This window comes from Haliotis asinina, chromosome 2 (assembly GCF_037392515.1).
Source record: "Haliotis asinina isolate JCU_RB_2024 chromosome 2, JCU_Hal_asi_v2, whole genome shotgun sequence".
Taxonomy (NCBI): domain Eukaryota; kingdom Metazoa; phylum Mollusca; class Gastropoda; order Lepetellida; family Haliotidae; genus Haliotis; species Haliotis asinina.
The window spans coordinates 69,242,609-69,250,774 of NC_090281.1; the positions used below are offsets into that span (position 1 = coordinate 69,242,609).

The window sequence follows — 8,166 nt, forward strand, 5'->3', positions numbered from 1 at the left end:
GGTAATGGTGTATCAAACAACCTAAATGGTGCGCTCATATCATGTTTGTTGGTATTCATGACAGTAATAGCATTTAATTTATCATGGGGATTACATTAAGAGCCTTGTTTGTTGACCGCCTGTACATCGAAGACGGATATAGCGAACTCAGCTTCTGTTATTCGAAGCGACAAAACCTTATCTACTAAGACATATCGTCATATTAGCTATCAAGCATTTTAATCCGTAAGGAATCTCTACTAATAGCAACGTCCATTGTATAGTTACGACTGTATCAGGCGTCTATGAATCAGTATTAACGGAGGAAGGGGGCACCAGATATACGCGAGAATATATCGTGTGCACAAGTGTGACACCGGTCACAAACACATGCAAAGTCAAGTACGTAACATGTGGTACATATATTTGGATTTCCATCGGTAATCATCTTTCCGATCAAATTTGGAAATGTCATCTTATGATTAAAAAGATCGTTTTGAAAGCTTTACTATGGGTTCGAATGTTGTCACCTATTAAAACGACCTTTTGGTTCCTTTGGGCAATGAAAAGAACCATGACAAACGCTCTTAACATACACTCGAGAAACAAACATTAGTCCTTCTGTTATTAAGATGCATTAATATAAATTCTGATGCAATATCGTATTGTTCTCAATATTAATGCAGTGTGACCTCACATAAGTGTCCAATCAACATGGAGACAGAAAGGATGGTGTGTTATAAAGCACAGTTACCGTTATGTCCATAGTTTGCATCAGTTTGGGTTAGAATCGTTGAATCCGTGCTCCAAAATTGTACATGATCAGTGGCCTGCACCTCTTCTGGTTGCCCTCCCACAACCAGATCCATCAGTATGACCGAAACACTGGTCAAAATGACTTTATCTGTCACTCAGCCATGGCGGACTAAATCTTCTGTGCATTGTTTGGTCACGTCACTTGGTGACTGTGTGCCATTGTAATCGCCAACGAATTTGAAGGACCATACGGTGAGGCGAGAAATTTTAAGGTTGACATTTCTAATTTAGTGGTGGGCAACAACGCCATGATTTGTTAAACGTTCACTCATTCGTCGAGACACAGTACACAGTATGAGTGTACTAATGGTGACGTCAGAATGGGTGATCTCCTCTTACTGCGCCTAGCCAAGTTCAGCAACAGTCACTGGCTTTAGACTTTGATGCACACATCGTGCCATCAGCGAGTAAGGATTACACCAGTTTCGACGTTTTGCACACCATGCCGTTCATTTGTGATTTTCGGATGTGTAAGTGACGCCACATAGCGTTGAGTTTTGAAATGAGCAGCCAAGTTACGATTTGCAATCGAAATGTTACAACAATTTAATTTTGCCGTTTTAGCTCTAGGAAGGTTTCAGATCGATCCTGTACTCTTGAAATAAACATTGGGTCCAGAACAGGGTCGTCGATTGTCAATAATTTGGGGCACCTGTTTCAAAGTCTCCTTATTAAGACTATCTTACTTTACTGTTGCGATCATGGATGCACTGCCCATACATTTGTGCAAGCCTTCCTGGTGGTTTCGTAGGGCTAGCACTGCAGCCTCTATCCCCTCACATCTCAAATCCAGGTACATGTGGGAATATGGAAAATGAAACCTATCAGAGTCTGACTTCATGTTTATGGAATGTTTAAAGCAAAAAACACGGCGTTTGTTAAGCGTTCATGGCACGTCTACTGAACTCAGTCAACATTTTGTATACGAATACCGTTAACTCCCGCTAGAGTGGTTATCCCACCCGCTACGCTCCCCCACCATGCATCAGACGTTAAGTGCGGAATTTGTCCGTGGACAGTCGCCAGTGTGTTATTGGTATTCAAGCAGATTCAGTTCTTCTCCATCAATCACTCCATGCGTCTGGGCACGTATTTCGTGTTTGTATTGGTAAACCTTTTTTAAACCATACTCTTCGTGTTTCAAAAAACACACCATGTGCACTGACCCTCTGAAGAACGCCCTAATCGTAAAGTGGTGTTTATCAGATCTTTTGCTACCATAATTATATTTACTTATGCATCTATGTACATTCAGCAGTTGCCCCTGGGCCACCCCTCCCTGCATGAAGAAAAGCACAAACACCCTATTGATAACGTGGGTAGCAACATGCAGCATGATCTTACACCTGTTGCTTCACACAATCCCCAGCAGTAGCACTGTCATTTCGTTTCCACTGAACAAATATCGGGATACTAAATAAATCTCCAACAAAGAATCTCCATATGTCTTGCTGTGGAACGTGTATTAACTGGGGTGTTGATAGTATTTCTGATATTATTTGTATTTGGGCTGTCAGCAGATGCTTCAGCTTTCGTGCACAATTTGTGCTGTTTGACCTCCCCTGTGTTCGCCTGTGAGCAGACATATGCTACGTCTCATGCATGCGGAGGTATGCATGATCAATGTAACGTATGATAGGATTGTGTAATTACTTTGCACGAGATGAATCACTGCTAAGGACGACCTCGTTGATATCTGATTCCACGTAGTACTGGCTGGGGATCGAGTTCTTTGTGTTTCTCTGTTTTAATATTGTTTCATGTAAATGTGCATCTCAACCAGTCACCATCTCAACAGCAACATCGTCGTCATCACTATGATCGTCATCTTCTTCATCATCAGCATCATCATCACCATTATTCAGAACTAGTCTGCTGGTCCTACAAATTGTCTTTCTCCTCAACACCCAACCTCAACCCCATCCCACCAAAAACGCACGCTCACGCACACACACATCACAGACATGTCTCCTATATTTTTTACGCATAACCCTATTCTCTCCCGACAACACAAGCGTGCGCACGCATGCACGCACGCACACACAAACACACGCACGCACGCACGCACGTACGCACACGACACAACACCACATACAACCCGAGGATATAAAATCCTTGGTCCATTAAAAGAGATCCCGTGCATGAGATCACTACAGATATCAGGTAGACATTGTTACAGATACTCTCTAAAACACGTGATAACACACATACACAGAATATGAGGAGAACTGCTGCTACAACATGAAAACATAGTCTCGATACTGAAGAACAAGCCAGGCATTGCTTCAATGACAACCATAGAGACAGACGTGGATTCAGAGAAGAGGAAATCAAAGAAAATCACACATCTTCCTGCGCAGAGCGTATTGTGTTCATGACGGCCAGGGACAATGAAACCTTGTTAACCGGGACTATGTTCCAAGAAATCTATCCGTGGACTGACGGGGGTCAACTTTATGGAGGGCCCTTGGATACCAATAAATCAACAAATGGGAGGGTGATAAATGAGAATAAATGACACCTTAAACATTTCACCCGAGCCCTCCACTCGCTAGCCCGTGCTCGGTGTACCACGTGGCTACAGTTTGAATGACTGCCAGTCGTAATTTATTAATTTTATAAACATTCATCACGAAGCAATACCTATTCAAATGAAATCGGCATGCTTCCCGAAATAGAAGAAATTAAGAATAAAAAGTATCCGATCACGCAATTACCCATGGAAAGCCCCCGTACGGCTGGTAATAAAACGTCGCCGTACGTGACAGACATGGACTCATCTACGTGATGAATGTCGACCTGTATGCTTGTCGACCGTTATTTGATGGTATACGACCCAACACAGCTGACCCACGTGTGGTTGTCAAAGGTAAACGTTGTGTTACATGTTGCCGGGGTCGGAGCGGAGCTGCATTCCCTTCACCCCCTGGTAACGTTGCAGATTACTAACACGTCCCGGCAGGCAAAGATGGACACGAGTGGGTGACATGTGTAGCGCCGAAATCTACGTGTAGCATCAGGGTTTTTTACACTCACGCTAGGAGGTAGCTTGGGATATAAGAACAACATTATTACAAACTTGTGAGTGACTATGTCTTTAAGCCGCATTTAACTATTTCACCAACTACCTCGTGACTCGCCGCTGAGAGTCTGCAACTGCATTTGTCTCCAGAACCCTCAAATCGTCATATCCCCCATGTACATCGTGATAAAAACAACTTGGAGATTTTAATCAAGAACCTGTAAAGATCCGGGTTAGAACTCTTCATCAGTAACCCATGCTTGTTATAAGAGGCGACTAACGGGATCGGGTGTAATCGTATCCCAACTGTGTCGAAAGATGCTCAAGTTGTTGATCACTGGGTTGTTTGGTCCAGACTCGACATAACCGGCATATTGCCGGCGTTGAACAACAACAACAACCAAACCATATGTCAAGGGATAAGACGAGTCATGTTACACGTGCAGTATGTAGCAATGGGAATATTCCATCAATACCACACTTATATTTGTTCCGTGGTTCCATTAACAACTACATTAACCACCCCTTTACGGAGCAAGAATGCATACAGCAAAATGACGTCCACCGCGGCCTTCGTATTATCCACACAATGCAGCCATTGTGTCCACGCAATCCCCTTTGTCCCTTACGGGCGCAAACTGTCTTTCCACACTCAAAGGTAACGAGAGGTGATTGTGTGAATGAACGTAAATCACACCGATAAATAAAGAGTTAAAACCAATAAAGAAAAATGAAAATCAACAATGTCGGAATAAAAAACAGAGTGAATTTATATATCAACAATGACATCACGATAATCGAGGACATGGTACCGAATGCAAATAAAAAAAAACAGGTATCAGATTAACTGCCAGACATTCCGGCATCACGTGAATTGTTTAAATATAGTAACAAGAGTGCTTCAACAACCAATACCCTTTCACAATCCTATCAACCATGAACGAATTCCTACTCCTAGGTTGCGTCAGATGACCTCACTTTGCTCTCCAGTCACGTACACATCAAATAAATCGTACTTAGTTCGATCAAGCTGCACTAGTGGTGCTCGACGTACCTCACACTGTATGTGCAGGGTGGCATTGACTGGCGACTGGACCCGAGCCGTACGTCAATCAAGTGTGGCTGTGATGTGTTGGAGATCACGTCACTCAACAACACTACAACTGATCTCGGTGGCAAGCACAGATAACGATTTTTAAATTCCCTTTTCAACTGTGTTAAATGGATATTGCTTTATATTATTATATCATTACGTTTTGACCTCAATGTACTGTCATATTTTGTATTTAGAAGCACGGCTCTTCAAAATTATGTATGTATGTATGTATGTATGTATGTATGTATGTATGTATGTATGTATGTATGTATGTCTGTATGTATGTATGTATGTATGTATGTCTGTATGTATGTATGTGTGTATGTATGTATGTCTGTATGTATGTATGTATGTATGTCTGTATGTATGTCTGTCTGTCTGTATGTATGTATGTATGTATGTATGTATGTATGTATGTATGTCTGTATGTATGTATGTATGTCTGTATGTATGTATGTATGTATGTATGTATGTATGTATGTATGTATGTATGTATGTCTGTATGTATGTATGTATGTATGTATGTATGTATGTCTGTATGTATGTATGTATGTATGTATGTCTGTATGTATGTATGTATGTATGTATGTATGTATGTATGTATGTGACCCGTGAAGGTCCCGGGGTAGAATAGGCCTTCAGCAACCCATGTTTACCATGAATGTCTACTGTGCTTGTCGTAAGAGGCGTCTTACGGGATCGGGTGGTCAGGCTCGCTGACTTGGTTGACGCATGTCATCGGTTCCCAGTTGCGCACATCGATGTTCATGCTGTTGATCACTGGATTGTCTGGTCCAGACTCGATTATTTACAGACCGCCGCCATATAGCTGGACTATTGCCGAGTGTGGCGTAAAACTAAACTCACTCACTCACTGTAGGTAGGTAGGTACGTACGCAGGTGTGTGTATATATGTATGTATGTAAGCACGGCTGTACATAATTAAAAACACTTATGTATGTATGTATGTATGTATGTATGTATGTATGTATGTATGTATGTATGTATGTATGTAGTGTGCGTACGTGCGTGTGTGTGTGTGTGTATGCATTATTGCATGTATGTATGAAAATAGATTGTGTGATTTTCAAGCAAGTATATTTTCCCGAAATATGCAGCAAAACTATTTATTAACATTCTCTTTGAAAATACGGATTTGGAAATATCTGTCACCTATGTTGACACCAGGATCCTGATATCTGTTCTGGAAGTATCATTGAACTATGATGTATTATTTCCCGTGACAGTTCCAATAACAGTTTTACAAAACAGACATAAATCAGTCCGCAGATACTATAACTACACCATTACGTTCATATTTGTAGAAAATAAAATAAAACACAGTGCTATGTCAACATATCGCTGACAGAACAGTGACCCAACACGTACTGATTTGTGTTTATAAAACACGTTCCGTTTTCTAACATTGATACAAGACCCACTGCGTGGTATAAACTACACAGACTATCTCAGTCATGATACACATGTGATGTCTATAGAAGTTTTTGTGGATTGTGTAGTCAGCAATTGTACGCTAAGGTATCATTCCAAGATGAACATAATACATACACCGCGTACAATACATGTATACGTTGCATATATCACTGATTAGCCTATGTACAATATGCAATCATTAACGACAAAAAGTGATACAATGTACTCACCGTCACGAGGCAGTACTTCCAAATGGAATTCCGATGTTGTTTTATCCGCATTACGGCAACTGGACTGCATAGCCCGAACGCCGTTACGTCACAAGCTATCTATATTCATATCACAGTAGTTACTGGGACATCAGTTTCGTAGTTTCATTGTGAAGGGACGTCAGCTGTGCGGCGAATAATTGTGTCGAACGTAAGTGCGTGTAAATGCTAAATGCTTCCAAGTTGTCATTTCAAGGTGAACCAGAAATATCGCCAGACATTATTTTTTTCATAGACTGCTAGGTAAGTCTGTACAAGACGATATCGCTGGAGCACGCCAGGGTGTGTCTGTAGGAGCATGTGTATTGGCTGTTGTTCATAGCCGTGCTAAAACAAGGGATCGAGATAGGCTGAACATGAAACGATGTTTGATATTTGTTATTGTTTGTGTTTGGGTATGTCTGCAGCCGCAGGTTGAAGGAGGTTGTGAACGGAAATGTATGGCTGGCCGTCCCCCGACACTGTGTTCGCCAAGGCGCTTCCCTACTACTGTCTCTCTTGAAGGTTACAGTGCGTTGTGACTCTCAGGGATGACATTGAATGGGGTCACTATCCGATCATCGTGATATGGTCTAAATATTGTTTACACATATGGTTCAGTACAGGTGACATTGGGTCACTATTCATTACGCGTACACTAGAGTCTCCGCGATTGACACAGTGATTACTTATACATAGGGGCACTATTCTCTACGGGTGCAACAGAAGCTACGTGAGTAACAGGTATTACTTTTTATATTGAGGTCACTATTCTCTACGGGTGCACTAGATTCTGGGTGAGTGAATCACACCGCCATTACATTTATATTGGGCCACTGTTCTACACGTGTGCACGGGGGTTGGGTGGGTGAGTGGCACAGTGCTTACATGATATTGGGTCACTATTCTCTAGGGGTGAACTCGGAGCTAAGCTAGTTGAACATATCTATTAGTATTGGGCCATTGTTCTATATTGATGGACTAGAGGCTAGACCAGTGAGTGGCACGATGCTTACGTTGATTTTGGAACACTATTCCTTTTGACTACACTTGTGGCTGGCTGCATGACACAGTGTTTATGCTTACATTGATAATGGGATGACATTCTGTACGACTGCACAAGAGTCTGTACCAGTGACACTGTTCTTACGCTCATTGATATTGGGTCACTGTTCTCTATGTGTGCGCAAGAGGCTGGAAAAGTGGCATGGTGCACCTTATAGGGACACTGTGTCACCATTCCGTACGTGTGCAGTAGAGATTGCATGAGTTGTACAGTGCTTACATTGATAATGGGATGACATTCTGTAGTGACACTGTTCTTACGCTCATTGATATTGGGTCACTGTTCTCTATGTGTGCGCAAGAGGCTGGAAAAGTGGCATGGTGCATCTTATAGTGACACTGTGTCACCATTCCGTACGATTGCACGAGTTGTACAGTGCTTACATTGTCATCGGGTCAGTAAATGCTCATAGTCCTTAAAATATGTACGTAAGAACTAAGCAACTGAAATATTAATTAGAAATAATAATGTCGCAAGGGTGATAGAAGTATGTACGCATTCGTTT

General features: G+C 41.8%; 1 protein-coding gene across 1 annotated transcript in view; it reads right to left on the bottom strand.

Annotated features, from left to right (window-relative positions):
* LOC137274209 (uncharacterized) overlaps positions 1-6,906 on the bottom strand; it is a 138,574-nt gene extending 131,668 nt beyond the window's left edge. The window contains exon 1 of the mRNA XM_067807268.1: positions 6,578-6,906. The gene's annotated coding sequence lies outside the window, so the exon portion shown is untranslated. The remainder of the gene's footprint in view (positions 1-6,577) is intronic.
* Between the last annotated feature and the right edge of the window lie 1,260 nt (positions 6,907-8,166).